We start from the raw sequence: 16,554 nt of genomic DNA on the forward strand, positions 1-16,554 counted from the left end.
CATGTTTTGGGACTGCTAGGGGGTGGGGTGAGGCTGCTGAGTCAGGGGGCTTCAGGCCCCTGGGGAGGCCCAGGGGCTTCTGGGTAGGGAACACAGGGCTTAAGAGGCCGGGAGAAGCAACAGCAGCCAGCAACACACCACTGTATGGTAGGGTGCCGGGATGACCCCTGTGCCCCAACCCCCAGGGCTTCGGGGATGAGGAGGTCACTACATTGGTGCCTCTAGGAGTTTCCATGGGAGCTGAACTCCAAAGGGGTGAGGGACGGCCCCTTGAAAAGCAGGGGGCTGCAGTGGGGCCCGTGGAGGGCAGTAACCAGACCTGGGGACAGGTGTCATGGCCATGGCTGCAGCAGGACACACATCGATCCGATGAGGGTCAGACAGGTCAGGGTGACACCCACACTTGGTGTTCTATATATATCTAAATTCTATGCATTTAATTTGAGACAATTTGCAATTTGTAAACATACATAGTATGATGACCCCCAGATAATGCTCCCGGTCCAGCCAGCCCCCTGCACTGACCACACGGGGCCCCAGGGGAAGGTGTCACAGCAAACCCCAGACTGGGGTCGCCTTTATCTGTAGACGTATCCGTGTGCGTCCGAGAGAATGTGGATGCCCTGTATTGGCAGGCCCCCCACGCCATCCCCCTCATTCCCCACCCCCACACCATCCCCCTTCATCATCATCCCCAATGGCATCCTACCTATACCACCCCCCTCACACCCACACTATACCACCCACCATCCCCCCCTACACCATCCCCCACACTCCACCACCATCATGCCCCTGCCCCCACAACATCCACCCCCACACCATCTGCCCCCAGCAAGGACCCAGTGCAGCTGCGCCCTGTGGGACATACTCAGCCTCACCAGGGTTCTCTGGATACCCTGCTCTCATCAGAAGACCGGGTTTCCCATAGAGTACCCAGGGGTTGCAGGAAGGAGGGAAGGCAGGGAGCCCCCGACAGGGTGGGTGCAGGTGAGTGGTGCAGAAGACCCACTGTGCCCTGCCTCAACCCACTGTCCCTCCTGGAGAGCGGCACACCCTGCATAGGACACCAGCCCCTAACCCAGAGGGACATGGGCTGGCTTGGCCCCGGGCTCTGTGGGGACTGGGGGGATTTGAGTCCCCCCAGGCCCAACACAAAGACTAACGGGATCCAGCCCCCCATGGCCCTGGCCAGCCCTGGATTCTGGCCCCAGGCTGAGAGAGCCCTCCCACAGCTGATGTATTAGCCCTCCTGGGTGTGCCCAACACGTGCCTAGGTCGCTGACCTAGGGCAGGCCTGGGGATCCCGGGACACCCCAGGTAGGGGAGTGGAGGGGTAGGCTGGTGGGCCCCACCCACACCAACATGAGGAGAGAGGCTCCACCAGTTTCTGGGGCCCCAGGGGGCCCAAGTCCGGGGTCCAGCTTCCCTGCGGGGACCCAGCGCAGGAGTCCATGAGCTGCAGGTCCAGGTCAGCTCTGCTGTCATCAGAACTGTCTCTCATGCTGAAACCTCAGGACACGTCCCCACCCTGAGTCCAAACATGCTCCCAGGTGGGAGACTCCAGCACCAGCCCATGCCCCACATGTGATTCTTGCCCTCCCCTAAAGGACAGAAAGGTCTCCTTCCCCAGGGGAAGGCACGCACCCTTGGCTCTGAGCCCGTTTGCTGTAGAAAGTCAATAAAGTGTTGTGGTGCGAAAATGCACAGCCAGCCCATTTCTGCGTCTCCCAGAACTCTGTGTAGAGGGTGTGGAGAGACCCCGAGAGAGGAGGAGGGGGTACATCCACGCCCCAAACAGCCCCTGCAGAGGCGCTGCCAGGCACACCCAGCTGACGTCCACATGTGCATTCCAGGGCGGCCAGACGCCAGGGTCAGGCCCCACAGACTTACTGGGACTCAGCCTGTGCCCTGCAGGCCAGGAGTGGCTGGAACAGAGTGACAGCCAGGGAGCCTCAGGTCACCAGGGTCTGTGGAAAGCAACCTGGGAGGTCTGTGCTCCCTCTGTCCAGGGAGCCGGGGCTGGCCGCGTTCCGGGGCACTTCCTCCACTCCCTGCATCTCTGTGCCTGTGTGCCTGGGGCACAGAGGGCCTGCGGGGCGGTACCTTGTGTTGTGCCCAAGGTTGCAAATCTGAGAAACCACCAAGGAGCCCACACCGATGCAAACTCCCAAGGGTTTCTTTACAAGCTGGAGCTTGGGTTCAAGTGCACCCGACACAGAGGAATAGGGACTTGGACCCCAAGACTAAGAGGCGTAGCAGCTTTATAGGAGCCAATGGCCCATGGGAATGTTGAAAGATGCGTAGTCATGTCGGTCTACACGCAGGTGGCCGATTGAATTACACTTTACCCTATAGTATCGACTTGAACTGGCCTATTACTTTGGTCAGAATTAGCACGCAGTTTTGTGGGGCACAAAACAGGGTTACATTGTTATGAGCCGATTTCGGATTAGGGAGTGCCCAGCGGCTTGAGTTGGGTGGGGCAGCACCTTAAGCCAAAAGCAAGTCATGTGGGGTCATAGAGGAGATGGCAGGTTGAGCACAAAATGGAATCAGTCCTGCTCTGCTTGTTCAGGGGTAAGGGATTTTTGTTAATTTCCTGCATCCCACACTTCAGCTCACGCACGTGGGCCACCCTCACAAGGTGTACTCGGCGTGCACACCTTGTGATGCTAGATCTCTCACACCAGGGTGCGGAGGGCACCCTCCTCGCCCTAGTGAGTAGGGGCTGGGTGAGCATGGGACTCGGCCTGAAGGCCAGGCAGCACAGGGGACCGAGGAACCCCATCCCCATCCCCACCCAGACTCCCAAATACAGGCAGCACCAGGGCTCCCCCCCATGGGCAGCTGGCTCCTCAGGAGCTCCCACCAGGGTGGCCCTGAGGTCTGGTTCCCTGCTGGAGAGGTATTGGGGAGAAGATAAGCAGCCAGCGCATGGCAGGACCCACTGCCCCACATGGGAATATGGCCAAGGCGGACCTTCCAGCTCAGCTGACCCTCCAGCGGAAAGTCACTGCAAGAGCGAGCCCTGGGTCTGCCAGGAGAGCCTAGATAGCCACCCAGTGTCAGCACCAGAAATGATGTTGTGCCAAACATTTCGGCATTTGGGTGACCCAGCCAGAGGATCCGATAGCTGCACGTGATAGCTACATGTGATAGACACACACACACCCCAAAACCAACAAAAGTCGGAATCCCCCCAATGTTGTCTAACAGCAGCCAGATGGTTACATACACGATGCTGTTGTCCCCAATAGGATACATGGAAGAAGCAATAAACCATGACTGCAGAGGTGCTAGAGGCACAGAGATGTGCCTGCTGGTTTCAAACAAGGAGCACAGAGGGGCAGGAAGCATCCTACGGAGGGGAGGCCCCTCCGTGGAAAGGACATCATGTCCCTGTGAAGGCTAAGGATGGTGAAATCTGTCCTCCTCTCTTTTAGCTTCTGGTTTTCCTCCTAAATGCCATTTTCCTCAATCATAAGACCAAAAATTTATTTTATGTTTTTAAATTTCTTTTTATTGTAGTCCAGTTTGTGTGAATTCTTGCTTCATCAAGGGTGTCATTCAAGAGAGAAGAAGAGAGAAAGATTTTCCAGACAGGCAACATATAAAGGAGTTCATGACCACTTAACCAGTCCAGTAAGGAATTTTATTTTTTTTAATTTTTATTTATTTATGATAGTCAGAGAGAGAGAGAGGCAGAGACATAGGCAGAGGGAGAAGCAGGCTCCATGCACTGGGAGCCCGATGTGGGACTCGATCCCGGGTCTCCAGGATCGCGCTCTGGGCCAAAGGCAGGCTATAAACCGCTGCACCACCTAGGGTTCCCCAGTAAGGAATTTTAAAAGGGACTCCTCTAGTGGGGGAAAAAAAGAGACCAAAAGCAACAAAGACTAGAAAGGACCAGAGAACGTCACCAGAAACACCAACTCTTCCGGTAACACAAAGGCACAAAGTTCATATGTTTAAATAATCACTCTGAATGCTGATAGACTAAATGTTCCAATCAAAAGATAGAGGGTATCAGAGTGGCTTAAAACACAGGATCCGGGATGCCTGAGTGTATCAAGGAGTTGAGCATCTCCCTTTGACTCAGGTTGTGATCCTGGAGTCTGGGATGAAGTCCCATATTGGGCTCCTGGTGGAGAGTCTGCTTCTCTCTCTGCCTAAATTTCTGCCCCACTCTCTCTCTCTCACTATCTTAAATAATATTATTAAAAACCAACATCCATCTGTACGCTGCCTACAAGATGCTCACCTTAGACCTATAGACACCAGCAGATTGATAGGGGAGGGAAAATCATCTACCACACTAATGGATATCAAAAGAAAGCTAGAGGACGCATACTTATATCAGACAAACGAGATTTGAAACCAAACCCTGGGGGACACCTGGTGGCTCAGTGGTTGAGCATCTGCAGTCAGCTCAGGGTGTGATCCTGGGATCCCAGGATCGAGTCCCACATCGGCCTCCCTTTGGGGAGCCTGCCTCTCCCTCTGCCTATGTTTCTGCCTCTGCTTCTCTGTGTATCTCTCATGAATAAATAAATAAAATATTTAAATCTCAAAAAAAAGAACAAATACTGTAAGAAGAGATGAAGAAGAACATTATTTCATAATTAAAAAGACTATCAAGATCAAACAACTAAATATTTATGCTGCCAACATGGGAGTACCGAAATATAGAAACCAATTAACAACAAACGTACAGGAACTCACAGATAATAATACACTGACAGAGGATTTCAACACCCACTTATGGCCATGGACTGATCATCTATGCAGAAAATCAACAAGGGAACAATAGCCTTGACACACTGGACCACAGGGACTCAACAGATACAGTTAGAATATTAGATCCAAAAGCAGAATACACATTCCGTTCAATTGCATATGGGACATTATCCAGAACAGATCATATCAGGGCCCACAAATCAGCCCTCAACAGGTACAACAGGTACAAGAAAGTTGATATCACACCATGTACATTTTCGGACCACGGCACTATGAAAATGGAAGTCGACAGTAAGAAAAAAATTGGACCAAAAATACGTGGAGTTTATGATCATCCTACTAGAGAATGAATGGAGCAACCAGAAAATTAAAGAGGAAATTTAAAACAAATGAAAATGAAGACATGTTTCTCCAAACCTCTAGGATGTAGCAAAGGCAGTCCTATGAGGGAAGTACATAGCAATACAGGCCTACCTCAAGAAACAAGAAGTCTCCAATACACAACCTAAACCTACACCTGAAGCAGCTAAAAAAGGAATAGCAAACAAAGCCTAAAGCCTACAGAAGAAGGAAAAAAATTAAGATGAGAGCAGAAATAAAAAATACAGAAACAAAAAACAGTAGAATGGAATAACAAAACTAAGAGCTGGTTCTTTAAAATAATTAATAAAATGGATCAAGCCCTAGCCAGCCTTACCAACGAGAAAAGAGAAAAGACCTAAATAAATAAAATCACAAATGAGAGAGATCACAATCAACACCAGAAACATTAGACAATTATAAGGGAATACTATGAAAGATCATACGCTAACAAACTGGGAGACCTGGAAGAAATGGACAAATCCCCAGAAATGTGCAAATGAGCAAAACTGAAATAGGAAGAAATAGAAAATGTGAACAGACCCATAACTAGCAAAGGAATTAAATCACTAAGGCACCTGGGTGCCTCAGTGGTTGAGCATCTGCTTTGGCTCAGGTCATGATCCTGGGGTCCTGGGGGATCAAGTCCCACATCAGGCTCCCCGCATGGAGCCTCATTTTCACTCTGCCTATACCTCTGCCTCTCTGCGTCTCACATGAATACATAAATAAAATCTTTAAAAAAGAAAACAGATACAAAGATGTGAAAGGACCCAAATAAAATCACAAATGAAAAAAGAGAAATAACAACCAACACTAGAGAAATACAAACGATTATAAGAGAACATTATGAAAAATTATATGCCAGCAACCTAAAACCTGGAAGAAATAGATCAATTCTGGAAATATATAACATAGCAAAAATGATAAAGGAAGAAATAAGAAACTTGAACAGATAACCAGCAATGAAATTGAATCAGCAATCAAGAATCTCCCAACAGGAGACGCTTAGATCAATAGAATAGAATGGAAAGCCAAAACAAGATACAAACCTGTAACTCTATGATCCATTAATCGACAACAAGGCAGGAAGGAATATCCAATGGCACAAAGACAGTCTCTTCAACAAACCCTAACCCTGACCCCAGGATAAGAACAAATAGTGTTGGGAAAACCAGGCAGCCACATGCAGAAGAATGAAACTGGACCATTTTCTTACACCATATATATAAAAAATAAATTCAAAATGGATGAAAGACCTAAATGTGAGACCTGAAACCAATCAAAGAAGAAAAGATGCAGCAACGTCTTTGACATTGGCCACTGGATTTTCTTTCTAGAAATGCCTCTGAGGTGAGGGAACAAAAGCAAAAATGCTATTGGGACTTCATCAAAATGAAAAGCTTCCGCAAAGTGAAGGAAACAACCAAAGCTAAAAGGCAACATACAAAATGAAAGGAGATATTGGTAAACAACACATCCAATAAAGAGTTAGTATGCAAAACACATAAAGGAAATATAAATCTCAAGATCCTAAAAACAAATTATCCAACTGCAGATGGGCAGAAAAATGAATGAACTTTGTCTCTGACAAGACAGCCAGATGGCCACCAGACACACGGAAGGACACAAAGCATCACCCATCATCAGGGAAATACAAACCAAAAGCACAATGATATGTCACCTGACAGCCGTCATAATGGCTAAAATTAACAACACAAGAAACAACAGGTGTTGGTGAGGCAATGGAGAAAGGGTAGCCCCCTTACACTCCTGGTGGGCAGGCGAACAGATGTAGCCACTGTGGAAAACAGTGTGGAAGGTCCTCCAGAAGTTAAAAAAAGGGGATCCTTGGGTGTTGCAGTGGTTTGGTGCCTGTCTTTGGCCCAGGGCGCGATCCTGGAGACCCGGGATCGAATCCCACTTTGGGCTCCCGGTGCATGGAGCCTGCTTCTCCCTCTGCCTGTGTCTCTGCCTCTCTCTCTGTGACTATCATAAAAAAAATTTTAAAAAAAGAAGTTAAAAATAGAGCTACACTACGATTCCAAAATTGCACAGCTAGGTATTTACCCCAAGGATACAGAAGTTGTTTAGTAGATTCGAAGAGGGACACGCAGCCCAGTGTTTGTAGCAGCATTATCAACAAGAGCCAAACTGTGGATACAGCCCAGATGTCTATTGACAGAAAAATGGGCAGAGACGATGTGGTAAATATACACACTGCAACATGACTCGTTCATCAGAAGGGATAAAATGAAGCCATTTACAATGACATGGGAGAAGTGGAAAGGACTTATGCTAAATGAACTCAGTCAGAGAAAGACAGATAAGAAATACCACATAATTGCATTCACATGTGAATTTTAAGAAACCAAACAAATTGGCAAAGGGGCGGAGGGGGGGATGAGAGAGGCAAATAAATAAACACACTCTTAACCACAGAGAATGAACTAATAAATACCAGAGGAAGGTGGGGGGGATGGGGAACCAGGCCATGGGGATAGTGGAGGGCACCTGTGACCAGTACCAGGCGTTGTATCCAAGGGTTGAATCACTATGTGGTAAACCTGAAACCATATCATACTGTGTTTACAAACAGGAATTCAAGTAAAACTTTAAAATAATAATTGGTAGTATTGATGAAACATGTGCGCACTAGAGATAAAATCAGAAAGGCAACTGAAAATCCAAATAAAGAGTCTTTAGAGTCACAAATCCCCTCCTTAGCTCAGCTCGGGAGAAGCCTGCCATGTCTATTCTCACCCCAGCAGAAGCCTGGATTTTGATTCTCTGGGGAGGCCACTGACTTGCTGGAGTCAGGCTATCTTTGAACCCAAAACCTAAATAGAGTTCATAAAACTAAACTGCCCAAGATACTAGGAGTCCCAGGGCAGGCACATGCTAAGACCCAAACTCTAACCATACACAGACATAACCCTAACCCTACACTTAAGCCTAATGTTAACCTAACCCTTAAACAAGACCTATCACTAATCGAAAACCCAACACAAACCCCAAGACCCAAACACATGCACTAAACCTTCCTGCCAACCCTCACCCTAACTCCTAAACCTATTCTAAACCCTTAACCCTGACCCTTACCTTAAATCTAACCCTAACCCTACCCTCTAACCCTAACCTTTTCTTAATGTACTCAAATCCTATTCCAAACCTTAACCTGTACCCTAACCCTAACCCTCTAATACTAATCCCATCTCATACCCCAAACTATACCCTAACCCGTACCCTAAAACTAACCCCTAACCCACTCCCTAAACGTATCTCTTACCCTCTTCTAAACCGTACCCTGACCCTGACCTGTCCCTAATCCTAACCCCTAACCAAACAATAACCCTAACCCTAGCCTTACTCACTATCCTAATTCTAACCCTTGCCCTAACCCTAAAGCTAGCCTTACCTATAAACCTAACCCCTCACCCTAAACCATAACCCTAACTCACACCCTAACCCCTAACCCTAACTGCAAGCCTAAGCCCAACCCTAACTCTAACCATAACCCTAACCCCAACTCCTTTTTTTTTTTTTTTAATTTTTTATTTATTTATGATAGTCACAGAGAGAGAGAGAGAGAGGCAGAGACACAGGCAGAGGGAGAAGCAGGCTCCATGCACCGGGAGCCTGACGTGGGATTCGATCCTGGGTCTCCAGGATCGCGCCCTGGGCCAAAGGCAGGCGCCAAACCGCTGTGCCACCCAGGGATCCCCCTAACCCCAACTCCTAACCTCCTGCCCTAATCCCTAGAGCCTAAACCCTAAGCCTAACACTAAATCCTGTCCCTTACCCTAACCCCCATCCTAACTCTTAACTATTGACCATTACCCTTATGCCTCAACTAACCTCTAATCCGTAACCATAAGCATAATCACTAACACCTAATATCTAACCTGACGCTAACCACCAACTGCCTCCCCTCCCCTAACCCTACCATTCATTCTACACTTTCACTTACCCTGTGGTTCTGAGGAGTCCCTTCTGATGTAGACGTGGCCCCCAACGGCTCCTCCAGAGTCCTCCAGGGGGTTCAAGCGAGCCGGGCTCCTGTGAGTGTAGACATGGCCCAACGTGTTCCTGAGTCATAGTCAGCGGGTCCTGAGGACGCCGGGTCTCCTGTCACTGTGGACTATGTCTCACATCCTCTGGAAGCCTCACAGCAGTTCCTCAGGAAGCTGGGGGCTCCTGTCAGCCTGGACATGGCCCCACGTCCCCCAGAAAACTCACCGCGGGTCCTGAGGGGGCTGTGGGCTCCTGTCAGCATAGACGCAGCCCCATATGTCCTGAAGCCAAAGTGCTGGTCCTGAGGAGGACGGGGTTCCTGTCAGGGTTGACGTGGCCCCTCATTTTCCTCAAGCCTCACCATAAGATCTGAGGAGGCTCGGGGCTCCTGTCAGCATGGATGTGGCCCATAATCTTCCCAAACCTTCACAGTGGGTTCTGAGGAGGCTGGAGACTCCTGTCAGTGTGGATGCGGCACCCACATTTTTCTTAGGCCTCACCACAGGCCCTGACAAGGCTGGGGTCTTCTGTCCGCATGGACGCATCCCCATATTTCCCCAAGTCTACACCGGAGGTCATGAGGAAGTCAGCGTCCTGCTGTGTCCATGTGGCCCCAAGTCTTCCCGAAGCGTCACAGAGGGTTCTGAGGAGGCTGGGGCTCCTGTAACCATGAATGCGGCCCCAGCTTCCAGAAGCCTCAACTTATGTCCTGAGGGGTCCGGGAGCTCCTGCCAGAGTGGACGTGGCACCACATTTCCTGAAGCCTCCCCGCAGGTCCTGAGGCTGCTCAGGGGTTCCTGTCAGCGTGGATGCAGGCCCACAATTTCCTGAAACCTCCCCGCGGGTCCTGAGGTGGCTCAGGGCTCCTGTCAGTGTGGATGTGGGCCCACATCTTCCTGAAGACTCCCCACGGGCCCTGAGGTGGCCCAGGGGCTCCTGTCAGGGTGGATGCGGGCCCACATCTTCCTAAAGCCTCACCGCGGGTCCTGAGGAGACCGGGGCTCCTATCAGCATGAACGCAACCCAATTTCCCCCTGAAGACTTCCCGCGGGTCCTGTGGAGGCTGCAGCTCATCAGCATAGACGCCTCCCCACTTCCCCCTCAGGCCTCCCCAGCACAGGCTGGCTCCTGATGGTACAGGCAGAGGAGGCCTACTGCGCATGCGTGCCCCATGGGCAGGGCCTGGCCTCGGGCGCCCTCTGCGGGACACTCAGGCGCTGCAGGTGGCTGTGCAGGAGGCAGCGGGTGCTCCATTGTCTGCACCGGCCTCCTTTCAGGCTCCAGCTGGGGCCTATTAGCTTTGGAAACATCTCACTGAAAAGGAGCCCAAACCTGGCTTCCCCAGAAATACTTAAGGACAAGGAATTGGAGCCCACAGGACGCGAAATGAAATGTGGACCAGACTTTTACCACGTCCCGCAAAACTCACTCAACCCTCTTCCACTGTGGGCGGGAACGCGGGTTGGTGCAGCCGCCCTGGAAACAGTGTGGAGGCCCCTCATCAAGTTACAAATAGAGCCGCCCTGCGACCAGCAGGTGAACAACCTGAAGCTCACTCCGAAGATACAAATGCAGTGAGACATGGGACAACTGCACCCCAATGTCCACAGCAGCCGTTTCCACAGTAGCCACACTGTGGGAGGAGCCTCAGTGCCCTGTGGCAGATGATGGATAAAGAGGATGGGAGATAGATGATGGTCATAGAGATAGGAATGGTACTCAGCTACAAAGAGAAGGAAATCTTGCCATTTGCAATGATGTGAATAGAACTAAAGGGATCATGTTAAGTGAAGTAAGTCAGTCGGGAAAGAGAATGACGGTGTGGTGTCATTCATAGGTGGAATTAAAGAAGCGAAGCAGATGAACTACTGTGAAGGGAAGGAAAAACAAATGATCAAAACAGATGCAGGAAATACAGACTCTTAACGATAGGAAACGAACTGAGGGTCGCTGGAGGCGTGGGGGCATAACAGGGGAAATAGGAAAGTGTTGCGTCCTGCTCTGTCCTGCTTATCCAATACTGACCGGCTGTCCGGGGTTATTTGTGGAGGGGGATGGATATTATGGGTTTCTTTTTTCCTATTTCTAAGGTCTGCCACCATGATTTTGATAGGAATGACATTGAAACTGAGGGTGGCTTCAGGAACTGCGGACAGTTTCACAAGATGAGGCTCCCACCTCACGAGCCCAGGACAGCCTCCCAGAGCCTGGTATGGCTCAGTGCACAAGTCTTGTGCTCCTTTGGTTCAGTCTCATTATTTATTCTCCTTGATGCTCCTGAGAAAGGAGTCACGTCCTTCATTTCCTTCCTGAGTGCTCATTGTCAGGACACAGCAAGGCAACTCTGCTCTGTAGGGTCAGTTTGTGTCCTGTTACTTTACTGAACTCACTCCTTAGTTCTAACAGGTTTTGGTGGAGGCTCTGGGGTTTCCTGTTTCTAGTTCCGCATCTTTAGCATATAAGGACAGTGTGACGTCCCCCTTCCAGGTGTGGAACCTTTGCTGTTTACAGCTTAATGTCCTAGAAAGCCCCACAACTGAATCAAAACTGAGCCCAGGCCAAGGGCAGGAAGCCCCTATTAGAATGAGAACAGAGCTCAATGCCCTTGAAGTTCCCATATCAAAATGTAAACAGACCTTGAGGAATTGCTCCAGCCCTTCTGGAGGTCCCCGAGACCAGCCCTTAAAACTAAGCTGAAACCCACCTCAGGGTCCAAGTCCCTGCTCCGCTCTGTCGGGTATACTTGGACACAAGATCAAGGTGGTAAATAAACCCTCGTGTGTTTGCATCACTGTTGGCTTCTCAGAGGTTTCTCAGATTCGCAATCTTGGGCACAACAGTCTGAGATAAAAATACAAACCAAAGAAGCTCGGACGCAGGTAGAGTGAACGCAGGATTCTGAGAGAAGCGGCGGAGCCCCGGGGGCTTGGGGGCTCTTCTGTGGAGGCCCCTGCAGACTGGGGGGCAGGATATTCAGCCCCAGAGCCAGAGGACCCAGAGAGCCACCCGCATTCCCGCCCATCTGGGCCGGGTGTGAGGGAGCAGCACAGCGCCACCCGCTGGAGGCCAGACGCGCTGACGCCCACCCCTCCTTGACCCCGCAGGTGCATCTCCCAGGCAGATGTGCACCTGACAATCAGCGCCATGGCCATCCCCAGAACCCGCACAAACCACTCGCTGCCACCAAGGTGTCGGACCACAGAGGCTGCAGAGCTTCAGCTCTGCTTGGAAAGTAGCTCTAGCTTCCTTTGTACTTTGGGCTTTATTTTCATTTATTTTCTTTGATTCTATTTTATAAATTGCCTTATTTTAATTTTTATGTATGTACCTTATATATTTCTCATTTTTAGTTTCATGGTACTTTAATTGTTTTTCTTATTTTGGGATTTAGAATCTTTTAACAACCAGGCAAAAATAATCTGGTAGTTTTTTTGGGGGGGAGGGCAGTTGTTATTGTTTTTCTTGGTTTTTCTTTTTCTTCCTTCTTTCTTTTCTGGCAAAAAATAATGAGATGGAGAAATTCACCTCCATAAAATAATATGAGGTAGTACTCACAGATAGGAAGTCCATCAATACAAATATATGATGTCTAACTACAGTTTAAAAAAATGATTATAAAGATAGCATCTGGGCTGGAGAAGAGCACAGAAGAAAACTAGAGAATCCCTTACTGTAGAAATAAAAGAAGTAAAATCTAGTCAGGCCAACGTTAAAAATGATATAACTAAAAAAAATGGTATAACTGAGATGCAGTACCAAGTGGAAGCATTAAAAACAAAGAAGGTTATGGACCACAAAGGAAGACTTCGGAACTCAGCCACTTATTAAAACAATAACATTCATATCATGGGAGACTCAGATGAAGACAAAGGAAAGGTGGGCTTGCTCAGCCATTAGAAACGACAAATAACCACCATTTCCTTCAACGTGGATGGAACTGGAAGGTATTATGCTGAGTGAATTAAGTCAATCAGAGAAAGACAAGTATTGTATGTTCTCATTCACTTGGGGAATATAGATAATAGTGAAAGGGAATATAAGGGAAGGGAGAAGAAATGTGTGAGAAATATCAGAAAGGGAGACAGAACATAAAGACTCCTAACTCAGGGAAATGATCTAGGGGTGATGTAAGGGGAGAGGGCAGGGGTGGGGGTGAATGTGTGACGGGCACTGAGGGGGGCACTTGACGCGATGAGCACTGGTTGTTATTCTGTATGTTGGCAAATTGAACACCAATAAAAAGTAAATTTATTATTAAGGAAGGAAGGAAGGAAGGAAAGAAAGAAAGAGAAAGAAAGAAAGAAAGAAAGAAAGAAAGAAAGAAAGAAAGAAAGAAAGAAAGAAAGAAAGAAAGAAAGAAAGAAGAGTGGCACTTGTGTGGCTCAGTCTGTTAAGCTTCTGCCTTAAGGTCAGATCATGATCCAGGTCCCAAGGAAGGCTCCCTGTTCAGCAGGGAACCAGCTTCTCCCTCGCCCTCTACCCCTCTAGCACTAGTTTTTCACTCCTCTCTCTCTGAAATAAATAAATAGCATCTTTGAAAAAGAAACAAACAAACCCAGAAGGAAGAGAAATCTCCCATGTAGATTTTCAAACAATTTGTGCAGACATTCCACCCTCAAGTTCCTGAGCATAGCCTCCCACTCTTAGGTGTGCAATACACATAGTAACTTCCTTCTACAAAATATATTATGAAAAACTTAAAATAATAATGATAATAATAATAACAATAATAATAAAGAATCACTTTACTACGGAGAAACCTGACAAACACTACCTCAGCAAGATGATCAGATCGATACCAAGACTGAAAAATCATGTTGATAGTATCTATCCTTTATATGATATAATGAAAATAGCAGTATATCTCTGTATATAATCCACAAAAACAGTTCAATCATGAGATAAACAACAGACATGTCCCAACTGAGGGAAATTTTACAAAATACTCTACTTCTCAAAGTGTTCCAGTTCAACAACAAGGAAAGGCTGAAAGACTGTCACAATCCAGAGGAGCCTAAGAAAACATGAGGACAAATGGAGTGTGATATGAGGGATGGTGATTTAGCAAAAACTAAGGAAATCTGAATAAAGTATGGTCTTTGGTTATTGCAAAAATTTTAATATTGACTCATTAGCTAATATTTGTACCGTACAGATATAAGATATCAATAATTGGAGAAATTGAGTGCAAGTGCATGAGAATTCTCTGTACTATCTTCTCAATTTCCCTATAAATCTTTGTTTTCTTTCTAAGAAATAAGATTTAATTTGAAAATTGACTTAAATGAATCAGGCTCCAGTGTGAAAAGATTTTAAGAATCGTTGAATTATCTTTTGCCTTATTCTTAAAAAGTTCCTTCGATGGGAACAAAGTAAGAATTTTATATCAGAAGGAAATAAAAACACTTATGAACACGTATAATGCCTCTTCAACCTGAAAAGCAGTAAAGGATTATAAATAGCAAAAATCAGATAAAAATACTTCTATTATAATAGACACCATATTGCAAGTGCATTTAAAATTAGCAATGTATAACATTTATTTCCTTGACATTTGTCTTCCAAAGAGTTCACAGTGTTTCAGTGTCAGTTGAAACAGGGGAAGAATCCTTCACATAATAATAGGACCATTGGGTCTAATGTCTCTCAATTATTTCCAAATCCATAAAGATGCATTTCCTGAGGAGTTACTGAGCTGTGAAAAAGAGATGAGAAACCCTCATCCCTTTGAATTACTTGTGTCAGAATATTTTAACCATAGTATTATGGATAGTAAATCATCCTTATAAACAGGAAATACATCTCAGATTAGAATCTGAGCAATCAGATGGGCAGAGAAAAAATGCTTTAACTCGCTCCTGCACTTTTAAAGACAAAGGAGAACTTTTCTATGTACAAAGTCAGTTGTCAAGATAGCCTTAGGGAATAAGAGTCTGCAGCATCGAATCCTGCTGCACTGCCGGGACCCCGTGCCCCAGGTCTTACTGATCTCAAATCCCTGGGCCTGTCCTCCCAACACAGGCTGCCACGCTGAGGTCATTTGCAATTTCTCTCTTAGGAGCTCCAGGGAGGGGGGCATGAGCCAATAGGATGGGACCGGATGCTTGGAGGCTGAGAACATTATGGCCATTCTACCTTAAGTTCAGTATTAGCACAGGTCCAGCAATCCCAGGCCCCTGTGAAGAAGAACTGAAATTTGCATTACTTCACTTACTGGAAAAAAACAAAAGTTTACAGCTTAATGTCTTAGAAAGCCCCACAATAGAATAAAAACTGAGCCTAAGCAAAGGGCTGGAAACCCCAATTAGAATGAGAAGAGAGCTCAATGTCCTTGAAGGCCCCATATCAAAATGTAAACAGAACTTGAGGAATTGCTCCAGCCCTTCTGGAGGTCCCCGAGACCAGCCCTTAAAAGTAAGCTAAAACCCTCCTCGGGGTCCAAGTCCCTGTTCCACTGTGTGGCGTATACTTGAACCCATGCTCGAGTTTGTAAAACAACCCTCGGGTGTTTGCATTCATGTCGGCTCCTTAGTAGTTTCTCGGATTCGCCATCTTGGGCACAACACCCCCATGACCCCTCCCCACCTGGACTGACCTCCTGTCCCCTCCCACCCAAGCTGACCCTCACTCACCTCTCCACCCACAACAACTGGGCACAGGCCCTCACACAGTTCCACGGGCACGGTGGGCACTCCCGCCATCCCCAGCCTCCCAAGGGAAGGAAGGAGGTTTCGGCAGGACACACTCCCATGGTGGCCCCAGGGCTCCCTGCCCAGGAGAGCACCTGGTGACAGGTCGGGGACTGTGTCCCTGAGGCCAGCTCCTCCTCCCCGGTTTTCCCATAGGAAATGAAGGAGGAGGCCCTGGTCTCCTCCAGGGACATCACGCAGGTGGACCTGGACGTCAACAGGACGTTCAGCAGTCATATCATATTTTGGGACTACTACAGGATAGGGTGAAGTTGACAGGCCAGGGGGGATCAGGACCCAGGAGAGGACTGGGGGATTCTGGGTAGGGAAAACGGGGCTTCTGAGGCGGGGGGCAGAACAGCAGCCAAAAACACACTGCTCCATGGTAGGGTGTTGGGGATGACCTCTGTGCCCCCACCCCCGGGGCCTCGGGGATGAGTAGGCCACTAGGATGGGGACTCCAGGACTTGCCATGGGATCTGAACCCCAAAGGGGAGAGGGACGACCCCTGAGAAGCAGGGGATGGGTTGGTGGCGTGGGGGGCAGGAACCGGACCTGGGGGCCAGGCAGAATGGGTGCGGCTGGAGCAGGCCACACTTCTATCCCATGAGGGTTGGATGGGTCAGAGTGACACCCACTCTCGGTGCTTTACATGTTTCTAAATTCTATGCATTTAATTTGAGACAATTTGCAATTTGCAACCACACATAGTATGATGAACCTCAGATAATGTCCCCGGTCCAGCCAGGGTCCT

Source organism: Canis aureus, chromosome 3, assembly GCF_053574225.1.
Source record: "Canis aureus isolate CA01 chromosome 3, VMU_Caureus_v.1.0, whole genome shotgun sequence".
In the NCBI taxonomy this organism is placed as follows: domain Eukaryota; kingdom Metazoa; phylum Chordata; class Mammalia; order Carnivora; family Canidae; genus Canis; species Canis aureus.